This window comes from Bactrocera dorsalis, chromosome 2 (assembly GCF_023373825.1).
Source record: "Bactrocera dorsalis isolate Fly_Bdor chromosome 2, ASM2337382v1, whole genome shotgun sequence".
In the NCBI taxonomy this organism is placed as follows: Eukaryota; Metazoa; Arthropoda; class Insecta; order Diptera; family Tephritidae; genus Bactrocera; species Bactrocera dorsalis.
Window position 1 is genome coordinate 57342981 of NC_064304.1, and position 18275 is coordinate 57361255.

At 36.8% G+C, this 18275-nt stretch overlaps 1 pseudogene; it reads left to right on the forward strand.

Moving 5' to 3' along the window:
- The first annotated feature begins 6420 nt into the window (after positions 1-6420).
- Positions 6421-6623, forward strand: LOC125776955 (small nucleolar RNA U3; annotated as a pseudogene).
- Positions 6624-18275: the final 11652 nt, after the last annotated feature.

An 18275-nucleotide genomic window follows, 5' to 3' on the forward strand; every position in this document is an offset into this window, starting at 1 on the left:
AAAAAGGTTTGTTCTCGTTGGATCCCGCACAATTTGACAATCGCTCAAAAAAAGGCTCGTGTGGATTGGTGTAAAGAAATGCTGAAAACATACGATCGCGGTGCTTTAAAAGACGTTTGTAAGATCGTCACAGGTGACGACTATGCGTATGAGCCCGAAACAAAACAGCAATCGACCGTGTGGGTCTTCTAAGACGAGCCAAATCCAACGAAAAAAAAAAAACATTTTCGTTGATAAATACTCCTAATTTTCATTATTAGGCTAGAAATATATACAGCAGCCCTCGTATGCCTTCCATAAGTAAATATGAGTGCATGCGTATTGCATATTAATGCATACGTGCCTCTTATATGTATGTATGCTGTAATATATTGCAAGTGTTAAAGAGAGAGCCTGCTTTAGAGGCTCCAAAAAATCAACTTTTTTGGGAGGGAAAGAAATAATTGATTCAAGAGAAATTTCTAGGCTTTATAGTTATATATTTGAAAACCTTTCACAAATTTTTTGAATGAGAAATCTTTGATATTCTGCCTTTGGGAAGCAATTACCCGATGCATCTCGCATATGCATTTATCAGAAACAAAAAATTCAAAGAGATTCATGTTTTTTAATAACTTATCTTCTAGTTAAACTAAGAAAATTCCAAAAAAAAGTGTAAAATACTAAAAAAAAATTTAACTTGAAAAAAGTGGTTTTAGACCAAAAAATTTTACTTTATTTTGTTTAAAAATATTTTCAAACATGACTTTTCTTAGCTTTTTTAGTTTAAATAGAAGATAATTTTATGGCAAAGATAATAAACTTTGCCCCAATTCCAACTTTGCCCGCCAATTAAAAAGAATCGTAAAAAAACCGAGAAATCGCGCTTCTAAGTTTTCGTTTTTTGCCCAAGCGCTCATACATTTGTATGTACGAGTATCTGTCAGACACTCTGTCACTATTTTCCTTCTAGCTTCGACAATATTTCGAATTCCAATCTATAACTTTGTTTGCTGTTAGATAATTTTTAAAGAGATTTAAGCGATTGTTTGAAGCTTCTAAAGCAGGCTCTCCCCTTAATAAAGATTTCGTATCTGAATTTATTCATCGTATAAAAAATTAATTGGTAATTTGACAAACGAAAAGTGATAAATATAAAAATAAAATTGAAAAAAATAAAAGTTGGAATAACTTATTAACGAAATACAAAGAAATACTCGTAGATAAAAGTGATACATCATACTAATATTATAAATGCGAATGTAACTTTGTTTGTTACGCTTTCACGCAAAAACTTCGATCGGTTAACATCATGAAACTTTGTACATATACTCCTAAAGGTATTAGAAGTAAAATAGGATACTTCATATAAAAAAAAAAATTAAGACAGATAAAAAAAAACATGCAGTATAATACTATTAAAATTTTTTAGGTAATCCTTAATTTTTGTGGTTAGCTGTCACTTTATTATTTTAGATCTTACTCGCTGATGTTAATTCTTACTCTGCTTTTCTTAGAAAATGCCTCGGAAGCGGAAATCTGGTATATCCAAACCATACTCATACTAATATTATAAATGCGAAAATTAAGTCTAAACAATGAACACTGTAATACCGTCCTACTATATTACCGGCGGTGACGACAATATCTAATTCAACAACCATGAATACTGTATTACCGGACTCTCCAGGACTTGCGCGATAGTACAAATATAATGGGAGGCATGGTAGTTTTATTGGCTGGTGATTTCCGTCAAACCCTCCCAGTGATTCAGAGGGGGACACCAGCAGATGAAATTCAAGCGTGCATTAAATCATCACGCTTATGGTCGACAGTTGAAAAACTCCGCCTGAAACGAATATGAGAGTGCATCTTCATAATGACGTGGATTCAGGACGCAGAAATGTTGTTGAAAATTGGTGATGGTTGTTTAGATGTTGACGTTAAAGGCTATATATTGCTGTCAAAAGAATTTTGTAATTTAGTAGAAAGTGATGTGGATCTCATTGCAAATGTTTTTCCGGAATTGCAACAAAATTTGTGTAGTGATCGGTGGTTGTTTGCAAGAGCAATATTAGCACCAAGAAATGAAATTGTTAATAGGATCAACACTGACATTTTAAACGTGGTTCAAGGAGAAATTAAGGAATATTTGTCAATGGATACAATTATAGATACGGAACTAAGTACTTCATATTCTGTGGAGTTTTTAAATTCACTTGAACTATCGGGTGTACCATCACATAAACTACAATTGAAACTAAATGTACCAGTAATGCTTTTGCGAAATCTAGATGCTCCTCTGCAATGTAATGGAACAAAGCTTCGGATAACAAAATTGGGACAGAACATACTTGGTGCTACTATTTTAACAGGTGTCGATAAGGGAAATAGTGTTATAATACCTCGGATACCAATTATTCCCACTGACCTTCCATTCCAATTTAAAAGGGTTCAGTTTCCCGTCAAGCTTAGCTTTGCTGTTACTATAACCAAGGCACACGGACAAACATTACAGGTAGCAGGAGTGCATTTAGAAAACCCATGCTTCTCTCATGGTCAACTTTATGTAGCCTGTTCACGTGTATCTAATGCCCAGTATTTACATATATTTGCACCCGACGGGAAAACTTATAACATTGTCTACAAAAATATCCTAGATTAATACTTTGTATTTTATTTTTTTAAATTGCTAGAATTCAGAATTATTTATATTTGTTACAGTGAAATATATTTTAACATTTTTTGTTGCATTTCAATACGCATTTTTTAAGGTGTTGAAACTTCATTGTCTGTAGTAATTTTTAAAAATTGTTGATCTCAGCCAAGCAATAAAATTTAGTTATCACATTGACTCATTTCTATTATTATACCCTCATCCTTTATCTGTAATACTTATTTAATGGCTCCACTGCGAGCGAAGCCGCGGGTAAAAAGCTAGTACATACATAAATGCAAAAATGCCAAAAGGGACAAAGTCGTTGCTAATTGAAGAATTGGTGGTACTGCGGTTGATAAATGTTCGTTAAATTCTAATTCCGATAGGAGGAAATTAAATGCGTCTTTGGTCAGTCTAAACCGCTTCTCGAATCTGTAAATGATTTAAAATAATAAGATCTATACCAAGTTAATCGATATAATTAAAAATGTTCTTATGCTGCTTCAGGTAAAGCCATGAGATTACTTTTGTCACGAATCCTGGACCTTATGGCCATTAGGTGATGTTCTTCATCTGAATCAGATGAACTTGAATAAAAAACACGCTGGGGTTCATTTTTTTTCCTGCAAAAACTAAATTTAGTAAATTTATATATTAACGTATAATTTGAATATTTACGTTCAATTCCAATTGAAATACTTCTTTCTTTTGTTTTGTTTCGTTATTCGAAAATTTCATTTAGAACTACACCAGGGAAGTTATTTTATAAAAGTTCTATTCGTTTCGCATCGAGTGCGACGATCCGCACACTTGACACGTTACGAAATTTCACTCGATTCGATTACTTGCTTGCTCACGACTGCCGCGATTCGGGCCCAGATTGGCAACGATTATGTGAGAGAAATGCTGTTATGTTTAACTCATGTGCTGAATCCGAAAATCAATTTCGGGCATATGATTCAGATCGTCTACTCAAGGTATTACAAATTTTTGAGGCTCCAATTTCGATACAAAACGACGGGACACAGCTTTCGAATTCAACGTTCTAAGAATAGAGTTGAGGAAGCATAACCGTTTGCCAAATGGCGGGATGTTTCTGTCAAGCTGTCTATTAACGAATCTGTGGTTCCCGTGCAACAACACATGAGACGTGTGCCGACGGCGTTGGAGGGTAAAATAACTAAAAGACTGGAAAAGGCTTTAAAGTTGAACAACATTGTAGCAGTAACTGGCCTACTGTCTGGATAGCGGTGGTGATTGAATTTAAAGATGATGGCGATATTCAGGTATGTATACGCTGGGAAAATAAAGCAATACTAAGAGAAAACTATTCTTTGCCGATTTTTGACAAATTTATGATCAAACTAAGGGGAGCCAAGTATTTCTTTCGACTTAGATTAAAAATCGCCTATCATCAGTTGGAGTTGGCTGAGTCCACCAGAGAAATTACTACATTTATTACGCACCGGGGCTTATTTCATTATAAAAGTTTAATGTTGGAGGTGAATTGGGCCCAGAGATATTTTAGAGGCTAATTAAGGAACTAATATCTCCTTGTCAAAATGCATTCAACTATATTGATGACGTAATCATTTTTGGAAGCAACCTTGAAGAACATGACAAGGCACTGGAAATGGTTAAGACAATTTTTAAAAGAAATAATGTCTTGCTGAATGAAAAGACATGTATAATTAGAACTCAAAGGCTGAAATTTTTGGTACATATCCAGTCGGTTGATGATCCCGAAAAAGTAAAAGTGATCACAGCATTCAAAAATAAGGAAGAAGTTCGTAGTTTTCTTGATTTAGCTGCATATGTGGGTAAGTTGGTAGTAGTCTTGACAGCACCGAGCCTCTAATGAAACTAATGAGAAGCAAAGGGAAATTTGTTTGGGACAAAGAGCAGGAAGAAGGCAAAAATCCCCGAGGTATCGAAATTCTCATACTTTAACCCACAGGGCAAAACGTGTTTAATTGCAGATGCTAGTCCGGTAGCCCTGGGTGCCCTATTAATGCAATTTTCAATCATATTAAAACTATATTTAAGCCAACCTTACGACCCCCAACGATAATCGAAAGATGGTTGTTAAGGTTACAATCACATCTTTTCCGAGTGATATACAAACCAAGTAAAGAAAAAATTGCGGATTCACTATCAAGGCTTTCCAGGAAAACAACGCTGATCCATATGATTAGTGTCGACTTGGATACTGAAAACGCTCTCCATATCACAGATTACTGAGATGTCTATATTAGTCGAAGGGAAACAAGACGCAATGACGTGGGTAAGTCAGGACTCGTGGCAGGCGAATATGTCAACCCATTTTATTATCAATTTAGTTCGGAGCTGTATCCTATTACGGGGAATGAATTTAGTAATCCCACGAAAGTTCCGAGAAAAATGATGGAGAGGTACCCTTTCTCGAATGGACCCTGGAAATGCCTAGCAACTGATATTTTGGGTTGTTTACCTAATGGAGATAATATGTTGGTACTAATTGATTACTACTCCAGGTATATGGAGTTCAAAGCCGATAATATCTAAAACCATTATTGATGAATTGGAAGAGATTTATTTTTAAGATTGAGATTTCCAGAGACATTAACGTCTGATATTAGAAGGCAATTCGTAAGGGTTGAGTTTGAAAGTTTTTGCAATACTATCGGCATTCGGCTAACGACTACGTCCCCATATCGGTCCCAGACTAACGGCGAATTAGAAAATATGAACAGATCCCTAGTGAAACGTTTAAAGATAGCTCATGGAAACAACGACAACTACAAGAAAGAAATTCAGTAGTTCGTTTTGATATACAATGTTACTCCACATGGTAACACAGGCGCTCCACCGACAGAACTAATGTTTACCAGAGTAATAAGAGACAAAATTCACTGCATTCAGGACCTTGTAGGAGAAATGTCAGACTCAGAAGAGAAATATAGGGATATGCAGGAAAAAGATAAAGAGGAACAGTTGACCGACAAGGCCAAGAGTGCGGAAGATGTTGGCATCCAAGTTGAAGATACAGCACTCTTAAAGATACTACCACGTATAAGGTAGTAAAGCGAGAAAACATGCTCTGTTATGAGTTTGTTTAATTATTGCCAAGAATAGTATGGTACATATATAAAAATTTGATTGTCAGAAATGCTTCTTTCAAAATGTCTTTTTTTTATAGTGTAAAGCACTCCAATACTGTAATTTTTGCCCCAATATCGATTACTATTTGTTGCTTAGAATGATTTAAAGACTTTTTTGTTTCGTAAATTTGGTATTCATCGCTGATTTCTGCAGAGTGTTTTTTATTATGGAATTGCCTGAGTGACTCAGTTCGCCTGACATGTTAAATTATTTAAAAATTTCTAATGCATCAGCAACCATACTTGTTGCTTCCGGTTTATAAATTATACTTCTTATACGAGTTCGGAAAAGGCGCAATCTTGCGCAACCTTGCTCAATATGAATCTATCGCAACCTTGTCTGCGAAGATGTTCGAGTAGCAAGGGAAGCGGTGACAATCGGCGATCGTTTCTTTCGGCACAGCTCCGCTTTTCTACCAAAAACACAATGTTGCCATGCTTATGCTGTTGTTGTTTTTGTAGAACAATGTTTCAATTTTTGGTTGGTGACATATTCACATGTGTGCGCATATGTATGTTTGTATGCTTGTGCATTATTGAAGTTATTCTTCTTTTTCTTTCGTTTGTCTTTCATTTCTGCGAATTCTCAACTATTTTGTGTAACTTTTGGTTGAAATACTCTGCGTTGGCCGTTGAAAAATTAAGGCTATACTTTACAGGGTCATTTCTGTAGTTAGTCTGCATTTACATTTCTTGGAAATCGACCCGCGATGACGAGGTATATCGTTTTATCTGACAGCGTGAGGTTTAAGAAGTTCATTTCCAATTTTGTCTTGTGGCATAATAGAAATAATGTTTCCTCGAAAATCGTTCGCTTACAACGGATAAAGCCACTTCTGAGTGGTGATTTTAATGAATAAATTCCAAGGTTTTACGCAAAAATAATGCAGTCAATAAGCATAGTACGCTTTATGTATGCTTGCGCATTATTTTTCTTTCGTTTGTCTTTCAATTCTGCAAATTCTCAACTATTTTGTGTGACTTTATTTCTTTCGTTTCTGTTTCATTTCTGCGAATTCTTTGTGTGACTTTTGGTTGAAATACTCTGCGTTGGCCGTTGAAAAGTTAAGACTATACTTCTCAGGATCATTCATTCCTTTCATTTCTTCAAAAAAATTAATGACCTTTAGAAATATGCATATTTGCATTATTTCGTTGTCATTTCCATATTCGTAGCAATAGAATTTCTATGGCATAAGTAAAGTAATGGCCGCCGATTGTCACCCCTTGCCGCTGTAGCAGCTTCGCCTACAAACATGCGTAAATATGTATGTATGTATACGTATGATCGTGAATACATATCGACGCAGATTTTTGCGAGAAGCACCAGAAAGTTGTGCAATTTATGATTTTTAGCTTTTGCCATCGTCGCGAAAAGACGACTTGTTGGCAAAGGCATGCTCGGGGAGATGTTACGGCCTCTGTTATGAATGAAGCGACATCGCTTGTGGAATTTGCGCCTGCGTTCATGAATGAAATCGTTTTTTTTTGTAAAATTTACTAAGTGTAGTTCTTCGCCAATTTGGCTGTCATATTGACTAGTGAAGATCAATTTTTTGTTGGTGACATATTCATATGTGTACGCATATGTATGTATGTTTGTATGCTTGTGCATTATTTGTTCGGCAATGTATGCAAATATATGTACATATAAGTATATATGAATGTATGAACATGCAAGTCAATGCGCGCATTTGTAAGATTTGTATTCAATATACATAGATGCTATATCTCTCATTATAACTTAAGAACTGGCTCACCTATCCAAACCAAATCAGTAAGCTTTGTTTTAACTATTTACCAGATGGTCTATGGGAATCAATTTATTTTATTTAAAATAGTCTCCTTATGCTTCAATACAGTTTTTTCACGGTCCAAACGAATGTTTAAGCTCGGTGGCCGGTATGGCCGCCAGTATGCCGGTGCAAGCCTTTTGAATGGGCAAATGCATTTTTCTGAAAAGGAAGAAGTCGCACGGTGCCATATCAGGTGAATGCGGGGAGTGGTTAATGGTTAACATGTGATTTTTAGTCAAATAATCGGTCATAAGATGTCCTTCGAATGCTGGATTCTGAGCAATTTTGGCCGTCAGTCAATTTATGCGGAACAAACCGTGCACACATTTCCACACATTGATTTTTTAATAACATAAATTTCATTTGCACTTACCTTTCCGTTTTTTGTGCAAATTTTTGGCAAATATAGCCTTTTCTCCTTCTAATAACGAGCACTTAATATTATTTTGTTCTGCCGTTTTTTGTTTTGATCGATCAGTTGTTCCCCTCCTAGTGTTTTCGTTTTCCTTTTGGTTTGCAAATTGCCAACCATCTTTTTGTTTTTTAATTTTTTTAAATTTTATTTAAGTAGTAAAGTTTGGGACAGAACATAAACACCAAAGGGTGTTCCCAAACTATTCTTTCGCAGAGGATATGGCCTTGGAAAATAGTATTGGGCTAACACCCAATGATGGTCGGCCAAAGGTATATTAATCAAGCTATGCGCGAATTAGTAAGCAGCATAGTGACATTACATGCCAAAACGGAAAAATTGGGAAATCAAGCGAGAAGAGTTATGATAGGGAAACCATCGCAAGTACCCCTAAAAGAATGCGAGAGGCACCAGGCTATCTACCACCTACCAAAAAGCAAAAAAATTTAAACGAAAAGCCGCAATTGTCGTACAGTGGAGCAGCAAAATTAACCCAAGAGAATAATACGACTAATCTAAACACAAGTGAAAGATGGCTGGACGTTGGAAAAAAGAAGAAGCTTTTGGAAAGGAAAATCAAAACAAAACCAGATGCCATTATCATAACAAAGAAGGATGGTGCATCGTATGCAGATATTCTGCGAAAATTTTAAAGTGACAGCGGGCTTGAAGTACTGGGTTCAAATCTAACCCATATTCGTAAAACGCTAAAATGAGATTTACCTCCCCTGGAGGGAGAGGTTGGCGAAATGGCTAAGATACAGCCCAAGACCAACAACGTCACGATTACGTGCAAAGACCTCGATGAAATTACAACTCGGGAAGAAATCTGCGCAGCACTAAAAAGAGACTGCGGAATCGAAAATCTGGAGATATCGAGTGTGAAAAGTCTGTGAAAACGCGCAGTGGCACGCAAATAGGTCTTGTATGCATGCGTGCTCAAGATGACAAGGCCGCACTTAAAATAGGGAAAATAAAAATTGGGTGGTCGATCTGTCGCCTTCGAGAATATTCGCCTGTTCCCAGATGCTATAAGTGTTTCCACTTGGTTCACATGGCGCAAAATTCCTGCAGCTCGACAGACAGATCTTCCCATTGTACACGTTGTGGAACCGCGGGACATTTAACAAAGGTATGCACAAACTTTCCGAGCTGTATGCTCTACAAAGAGGAGCACTCAGTATTGAGTACGACTAGCCCAAAGTATCTCGAAATGATGTAGTCTCTAAGTAAATTAGGATACTACAGTTAAGCCTTAACAATTGTGCAGCGGCTCAGGATTTGCTAGAACATACAGTTCTATGAGAACATTGATGTCGTCATACTAAGTGAATAATACTCCCAGCGTCCCGAAAGCACATGGATTGCAGACAAATCTGGCAAAGCAGCAATATGGTCCTGCAAAGGCCAACCTTTTAAGACCTGCTCCAGAGAAGCTCATAACTGCTTCACATGTGCGAATATACATGGATTATATTTTGTAAGTTGCTGTGCTCGTCCCAGCGCAGCAATCACCGAATTCGAAGATTTCCTTTTAAGACTTTCATTAGAAACCAGAGGCAAAACACAGATTATAATAGCGGGTGATTTTAATGCTTGGTCAACTGCATGGGGCAGCAGATGTACAAACCGTCGAGGGCGGCTAATTCAAGAATACCTGAGTCAAACGCACCTAACAATATTGAACAACGGAACACAAAATATGTCCCAAAAAGGGAATAAAGGATCTATTACTGACATTATGTTTGCAAATGTTTCGCTAAGTAGGCACATTAAATGGACGGTGTCAAACATATACACAAACAGCAATCATATGGCAATTATAGCACAAATCTCGTACTCCCGAGAGCCCGAACTTCTTAGCAGAAACACTTTCCGAAAGCGAAGCTGGAAGTAACAGGAGTTCAACTCAGACTTGTTTGAGCTAGTCTGGAGTGCATCAAAAGCATCAGGTGACGACGCAACAGCAACATAAAGATGCCTCTTTTATGGGAAAAGTCGTCGAAACATTGTTCCCGAGACGCGATCGGATTTCCTATGCTAAGCGACGAAAGGAAGCTGCAATTTCACCCCGTTAGTCGCGAAAGAAGAGCTATTAGCCATAGCTAAGCAATTCAAAAACACCAAAGCGCCTGGGTTGGATGGGATACCCAACAGGGCCCTGAAAGAAGCTATAAGCAACAAAATTCGCTTAACTCAACTATTTGCTAAAATGTACAACGTGTGCATAAAGGAAGAGGCGTGGAAAGTACAGCGATTGGTTCTGCTCCCAAAACCAAAGAAACCACCTGAAGAACCCTCATCGTACCGAACACTGTGTATGCTCGACACAATGGGTAAAGTGTACGAAAATATTATAAGAAACCGCTTGGAGTTAGCAATCCAGAAAGCCGGCGGATTATCAGAGAGACAATACGGCTTTATAAAAAAGGGATCCACTATTGACGCACTACGAAATGTTAAGTAAGTGGCAAAAGATGGAAAGGTGGCACAAAAAAGTACTGCACGCTGATTAAGTCAAGATGTCAAGAACGTGTTCAACTCGGCAAAATGGGTACCCTGGATGAATACCTCATAAACATTATATTGAGCTATTTTAAAAACAGAAGGCTGCTTTTTAATACAGACGAAGGTACCAAGAGCTACTCTATCTCGAATGGACTACACCAAGTGTTAGGCCCACTATTATGTATCCTCATGTATGATAGGGTGCTAAAAAGATAGCAACCAACCAATAATTGCAGTGCATAGGCTTTCTGCAATTCGAGTAATAAGTGCTTTCCGGACTACATCAACCGAAGCTGCTGAAGTATTAACCAGCATGCCGCCCATTGACATCCAGGGAGATGAACTCGAGCGTATATATATATTATCTATCAGCGCCTAAAACAGTATCGGCAAAGACAGAGGAGAGGAAAAAAAGCATTAAAATGTGGCAGGAGCGGTGGAATTCCTCATCCAAAGGCCGTTGGACCCACCGACTGATACCGGACATCCACTCGTGGATAGACAGATGAAACGGGGACCTAGACTTTTATCTGACCCAAATACTTAGTAGACATGGATCCTTTAGACATCCATAATGACACAACTGAGATTTTTTAAACATATTAGGCGTCCGTCAGTCCGCACAATAGAGGAGACTTAAATGTCCTGTCCCTCCCACGAAGTAATACTTAATCGGTGGTTCCGTGGGAGAGCCTTGAGTTGGGAGTAGGTTAGGTTTAGCGGATTAAAGTTCCGCACTCCGGCTTTCGATGCTTCCCCCTCCTATAAAAAAAAACATATTTCCACGAATTGCAATGTTGATTTCGACTGACTTTTGATGAATTCACGCACACTTTCGATGAAATTTCCGGTGATTTCGGATTTTTGTTGATTCAAGAAGTCCTTTTTACCTTGAAACACACCTTGTATATATAAATTAAATTCACTTTTCGTTGTTATTTAATAACTTAAGAACTGGCTCACATATCCAAACCAAATCATTAGGCTATGTTTTGTGTATATATCAGATGGTTTATACGAAGTTTGCACGAAATCGGTTGAGCGGTTGTTCATTTATTAAATTTTTTGCAACAAATATAATTTTATAACTTAAGAACTGGCCCACCTATCCAAACCAAATCAGTAAGCTTTGTTTCAACTATTTAGCAGATGGTGTGTGTGAATTGCACAAACTCTGCTGCCCGATTCTTCAGTTATTACATTTTTTGTAACAAATGAATTTAATGTACATAGATGCTAGATCTATACATATAAAAATTAATGCAATTTTTCGTTGTAATTTTTATAACATAAGAATTGACTCATCTATCCAAATCAAATCAGTAAGCTTTATTTCAACTTTTTAGCAGATGGTGTGTGTGTAGTGGGCACACAATCGGTTAAGGAGTTCTTCAGTTATTACAGTTTTTGTACCAAATGAATTTTATATACATACATAGACGCTAGGAATATAAAAATTACTGGCAATTTTCGTTGTAATTTTATAACTTAAGAATTGACTCACCTATCAAAACCAAATCAGTAAGCATTGTTTCGACTATTTAGCAGATGGTGTGTGTGAAGTGGGCACAAAATCGGTTGATTTAGCAGATGGTTTATGTGAAGATTGCACAAAAGTGGCTGAGCGGTTCTTCAGGTACCACATTTTTTGTACCAAATGAATTCAATAAACATAGATGCTGTATATATGTAAATATAGAGATTCTGAGCGAAATAAAACACGTGTTTGCTCTTCAGGATCCAAATGCAAAAAGGGACGATAGGCGTTTTTGAAGTTATACTTCTTATACGAGTTCGGAAAAGGTTGCGAATATGTTCTAAATAGTAGCAAGGGAAGCGGTGACAATCGGCGATCGTTTCTTTCGGCACAGCTCGGCTTTTCTACCTGAATACTCGGATGCCCAATCAGCATTTATATTTTGTGATAAAGCACTTCACTAGCATGTTTAATTATATCCAATGTAATGTGGAGCACACACTACTGCTTTAATTCAAATAACAAACACTTTATACACTTTGGGTTTTTTGACGAATTTAGTTATTATATAAATTTGTATTTTATAAAGATTATACAAAGATGATGATTTGCCGGAGCTGGCGATCGAGATTCCGCGAATCGATGGCGAATTGGTTAATCGCGGTAGAGTAGCGAGAAGATGAGGCGGCGCAGTGTATATGCGAAGCTCTTGTAGACCAATGTTCATGTGCGAATGTTGATGTTGATGGGCGAACTGCAGCTGACGAATTGAGGGTGACGAAAGTTGACGTGCGAAGTGTCAGTAAGCGATTATCCAATTCCTTTTTGTTAGGTTGATGGTGTATGGTGTCGTCTTGCGGTGATCGCTGGCTGAGCGTGGTGGTGTTGTGCTAGGGTGCAACCAGGCAGAGTGGTGTATATATGCGGGAAGATGATGAAGTCATTTAAACATACTGGGCCCCCTAGGCAAATTTTTTGGCTAGTATTACGTATATGATGTTCTATGTATTTCGGCGGGAAACTTGTGTGTTTGAAATAAGTAACTTCAATATGTATGAACGGGTCATATTGAAATACCCTTCATATTTCATGACTTGACGACTTGTATTATTTTTAAACCCGTTTATATATTTTGTTTTATTGGCGGTTATTATTTGTGGTTTTATTTAAAATTTCTTTACCATCGGCTTGGTAAAATAGTAAAATAGCTGTTTATTGCTTGCCTGTTTTGTGTTGTCGGCTTATAAAGGATAGTAACTCCACGCCTGGCTCAGTTGTAGCCAGAATGGGTACTCCTAGCCCTGGAGTTAGGACTATGAAATGACTATGAGGGATCTTGCGAGAGAGTGGCCGTGAATGGAGAACGGCTTCGATTCGTAGAGTAGAGAATTCTTCATAATTAATTAATGCTTTATACAGCTGATACCCATAACCCACCCATATGCGGAGCGCTTGGATAGCTGCGATAAGAGCGACCTTTACCTTTTTGTAAGTGTAGGTGCGTCACTGTATCGCATTGGGAGTAGGGTGATCCCGAAGCTTGCTTTTGAAATTTTATTTATTTTTGAAAATTTAAGCCTCTGTGGGACAATATTGTAAGAAAAGTGTCGCTTTTCTTTTTTTTTTCTTTTTAAGATAATTTTGTTATGTTTTAGTGACTATACACTACGTTGTGATTTTTTAATCAGGATTTATGTATCATTATTGGCGAAAGCCATCCTGCGGGGTCGAAAGGTTACGAACATATATTTGTGTTTTTATATGAGGTTGTCAGAGGGAATCTGACCTTGCTTTTTCTACCTTTATGTAGGGTCGTGCAAAATTGTGGCACTAGTGGTTGTCGTACGACGTACCGGCCATTATTTGATCGAGTAGTTGTAGCTTTAGAGAAGTCTTCACCATACTTGTCTTCTAGAGTTTGAAATTTCCTTAATTGTGAATTAAAGTATTTATTTGTATTGTACTCAACTTGAGTTGGTAGGGTTGTAACTAGTTCGGTAACTAGTCCACTTTGTGTTTCGCTGTGCAGCTTTTGAACTTTTTGTGCCTTTGAGCAGCATGGTGTCTCTTGGCAATTTTTAGTATTTTGGCTTTCGTGATTTGCTTTTGCAATTGAACCTGTGGTTAATTTTGTAAATGCGCTTCTTTGGAGAGACATCGGATATCTGCTGTAATTAAGCATTGTATGATGTCTTTTCTGACAATATAAGCAGTTAAATTTGCTTTTGCAATTTTTAAAATTATGTGTATGGGACAAGCAGTTTCTACAGAGCCTTTTTGATCTGACAAAGTTGTTCCTTTCGTTAATGTTTAATTTTTTGAACTTCTCTCAAGAACTAAGTTTATGCCCTCTTTTACATAGTTCGCATGACGTATGTTTTTTCTGTTCGGATGTGAACGATTGCGTTTTGTAACGGTTTTTGTTTGAATTGATTTTGTTACTAACTTGGGGTCTATTTAAGCTTCCATTTTGGTCGTGTTTGTTCTTAGTTTTGATTATTTTTTCTTCTAACCTTTCCGCAATTTCATATTGGGTGGTGAGAAAATCTTTCATTTGTTGCCACGTTGGGCACTTTTTTCGTGATTAGAGCGATTGCTCCCATGGAAGTAACGACTTTTCTGGTAATGCGGCGGTGCAAATGTTTACCAGAATAGGATCCCAGCTGTCTGTGAGAATATTTAGTGTCGATAGAATTTGAAACAGTGGATTCTAGTTTGATGAATTCTACATTTGTTTTTTTTTTTAACTTTTGACAAGTTCATTAGTGTCGTTACTTGTTTATCGACCAGTATTCTTTCGTTTTCAAATCTAGCTTTTAGAGCTTCCCAAGTCCAATTGAAATTGTCGTAATTTAATGCGAACTGTTTAACTATTTCGCCTGCTTGACCTTTTGTTCTATATCGGAGGTGATACAGTTTTTGTACCTTTGATAGTTGTGGATGGTTGATGTAAACGGCTGTGAACATATCCCGGAAGGACGGCCATTCTTCATAACCTCAATAAAAGGTTTCTGTATCACATGTTGGCACCTCGAGTTGGATGCCTGAACTTGCTTCTTGACTGTCTATTTGTGGCAGCTCTACTCTACTGTGGGGAGTAGGTGCAATTGCTTTTATTAGCTTTAGTTGATCGGAGATCATAGCTTTTGTTTCTTTAAATTGGTCTAATTTACTATGACGTCATGAGCCGCTTGGAGGCGAGTCCAAAAATTTTTGAGATTTTGGTTTTTTATTTGTAATAACGATTCCGAGTTTTCGTGAATCGGTGAAGAGGCAAATCTAGTGCAGTATCTTGTTAAACTGTCACTTTCTGAAATAAATCTAGCAACCTGTTTTGAGCGTGTAGCTCCAGGTGTACTTTGATTTTTGTTATTGTTCATTGTTTTAGGTATTCGTAGAAATATTTTTTAAAAATTAGATAAGCGTTTCTCAGTGTGAACTGAATACCTTTTAAGTATATAAACGTTTTTTTTTTTTTGTAAAAGACGGGTTATCTTTTTTTTCTTTTAATTTTATGTTTATTTTATTTACTTTGCTTTCAAACCGTACTATTAATTTTAGGTATTTTCTATATAGGTATATAGGCACACCCTAACGATTGGCTTGTATGTACTTATTTTGTGCAATTGAGAGCTCGTCGAAGAGATCAATATGCTTTGTGCATAAGTATGCACGAATTGTTTGGGCTTGTGATTATGCTTTTTCTTACATTCTTAAGCAATTGAGAGCTCGTTAGAGAGATCAATTCGCTTTTTTGATTAGTATGCACAAATTGTTTGTGCTAATGTATATGAGCAAACAATATGCTGTAATATTTTTTTGTAATTCTGTTTGGTTTGTTTTTGTTCTTAAGCAATTGAGAGCTCGTTGAAGAGATCAATTCGCTTTTTGAATGCAATCCTGCTTGTTTTTGTTTGCCAAAGAACAAGTGGTATTGCCGAATAGATGCCAGTGTGGACTTTGAATATGTACTAATGTTTATGTGTTAATATATATTTTATCTAGTTCTTACAAGTTGTGTATGCTTTGTTAAACCTTTGGTTTTTTTTTTCTTTTGAGAGAGAGAGGTAATTGAGAAAGTTATTTTCTCTTATGTACATATACAATATGTAAATAAACACACCCAACTCTTTTTTTACACGGTATATACGTTCCTCAGAAATCCGTGTAAAAAAAAACCGTGTAAAAAAAGAGGCGTTTCCTATAGAAAAAGGGGGGATACGTTCCATGTAATCTGAAAACCGTGTAAGATTAAATAAAGAACTAAATTTACTTCGAAAAACCGTGTAAAAAAGTTGATAATTATAAAATTCCAGATATGCATACAAATTGAATGTTCATATGGCATTTTATTGAACATTAAAACTTAAAATACACAACTCATACAGGTGAAAAATTGGTAGATTAAGCAAAAAACAAAAGAAATCTGTTAATCCAGTACTAAGAACTGAAAAGTCTATATAAATAAAAATGAATCGCCAAAATGTATATACGCGCATCACTTTCATACCACTGAACCAAATTTAATAATTATTTTTTTTAAAATGTTCGTTGAGGGTCAGGGATGGTTTATGCGGAGAAAAAAAATCGAATAATTGCCGGAAAACCCCTTAAACCAGCCGTTTTCTTTTTCCCATACAAGCGAATGAATGTTTGTTTATTAGTAACGCTGAGAGAACGACTGAACCAATCTTGATGAAATTTTCGGAGAATGTTCTGTGGGGATCGGGGAAGGTTTAGAAATAAAAAAACCTGTATGCTTTTCGTGAGGAAAAGTCGGAAAATTGGAAAATTCCTAAAAGTTAATTTTTTCCATACAAATTTTATTATTCATTTTTTTTATTTTATTTTTCAATTATTTAAATCTTTCAAATTTGGCGTTTGCTTCAAAAATTTTTGAAAATTATTCAGTGAAAATGTTATGTGTTTTTCACACAAAGTGATCAATTACAGATTGATTGCTAATATCGGTTGGCGTTCTTTTTGGCATCAACATACATTAGCAGCCCAAGGCACATGAACGAGTACTCCCAGGACGCGATGACATATGTACATGCGGTATTATGGGTCGCGATCAAGCAGAAAGCGATCGTCACGATGTCACAGCAAGACTTTTCAAGCAACAGCTTCGATGGACATTATCTTGAAGCAACGCATATATGGTGCTGATAAATGCTAGATGTACTCTGTTGAGTGGCAAAGGAGAGGTTTGCCGCACACACACATTGTTCTTTGGATTGTGGATGGTGGATGGTGGTTACACTAGATCAAATTGATGAAATCATTCAGTCATGCGGAAATTCCTGATGCAAAGAAAGATTCGGTATTATACGAAGTGATGAAAACCAATAAGGTTCATGAACCTTGCGAACACCACAACCCCACTTCGGTTTGTTTGTCTGTCAATACATGCACGAAACAGTATCCACGTACTTTTCTTTCGGAAACACAAACTAGAAATGATGGATATCCACTCTATCGGCGTCGCTAACCATACGGCAATGGCAGAACATTTAGCATTCAATTTAGAGGCGTGAGTATCGAAGTTGACAACACATAGATCGTACCATATTCGCCACTGTTGTCTATTTCACATTCAAAAGTCATGTCAATGTTGAGTATTGCAGTTTGGTGTAATCGATAAAATACGTTTGTAAGTACGTCACCAAAGGAAGCAACATGGCGATTATTGGTCTTAAACGATACGGTCGATACGTGAACTGCAACAAAGCGCTTTGTAGGATATTTACTTTTGCAATTCATGAACGTTTTCCGACTGTTGTGCGCAGTTAATTTGGAGAATGGCCAAAGAGTGTATTTCAACCCAGAGAATATCAGTGATGTGTTTGTGAGAACATTGCTCTATGCGAAAATACCTTGATATTATACATGGAATGCATCGCCGAATGGTTACGCAGAAAGCAAGGCCAACCAGTAGATTGACATCCAGGTGTCTTATCAACTAATGCATTGGGACAAATTTACACAATCCACCCGAAAAACGACGATTGCTTCTACCTTGGGTTGCTATTGATTAATGTACGCAGTTTAACTTTATTTGAGTCATTGCTTATCATTGCAAGTTTTGGAGAAGTAAGCCAGCAATTACAATCGCTGGAAAATGATAATCACTGAAATGCAAATGAAGTTCGCACACTTTTCGCGATAATCACTTCGGTATATCAGCCTTCAAATCCGTGTCTATTATGGGATACTAACAAAAATGACATCGCCGAAGACATTTTACATCGTCTTCGCATAAAATTGGAAATGACCAGTTGATACTTCAGGTGGTTCGATATCA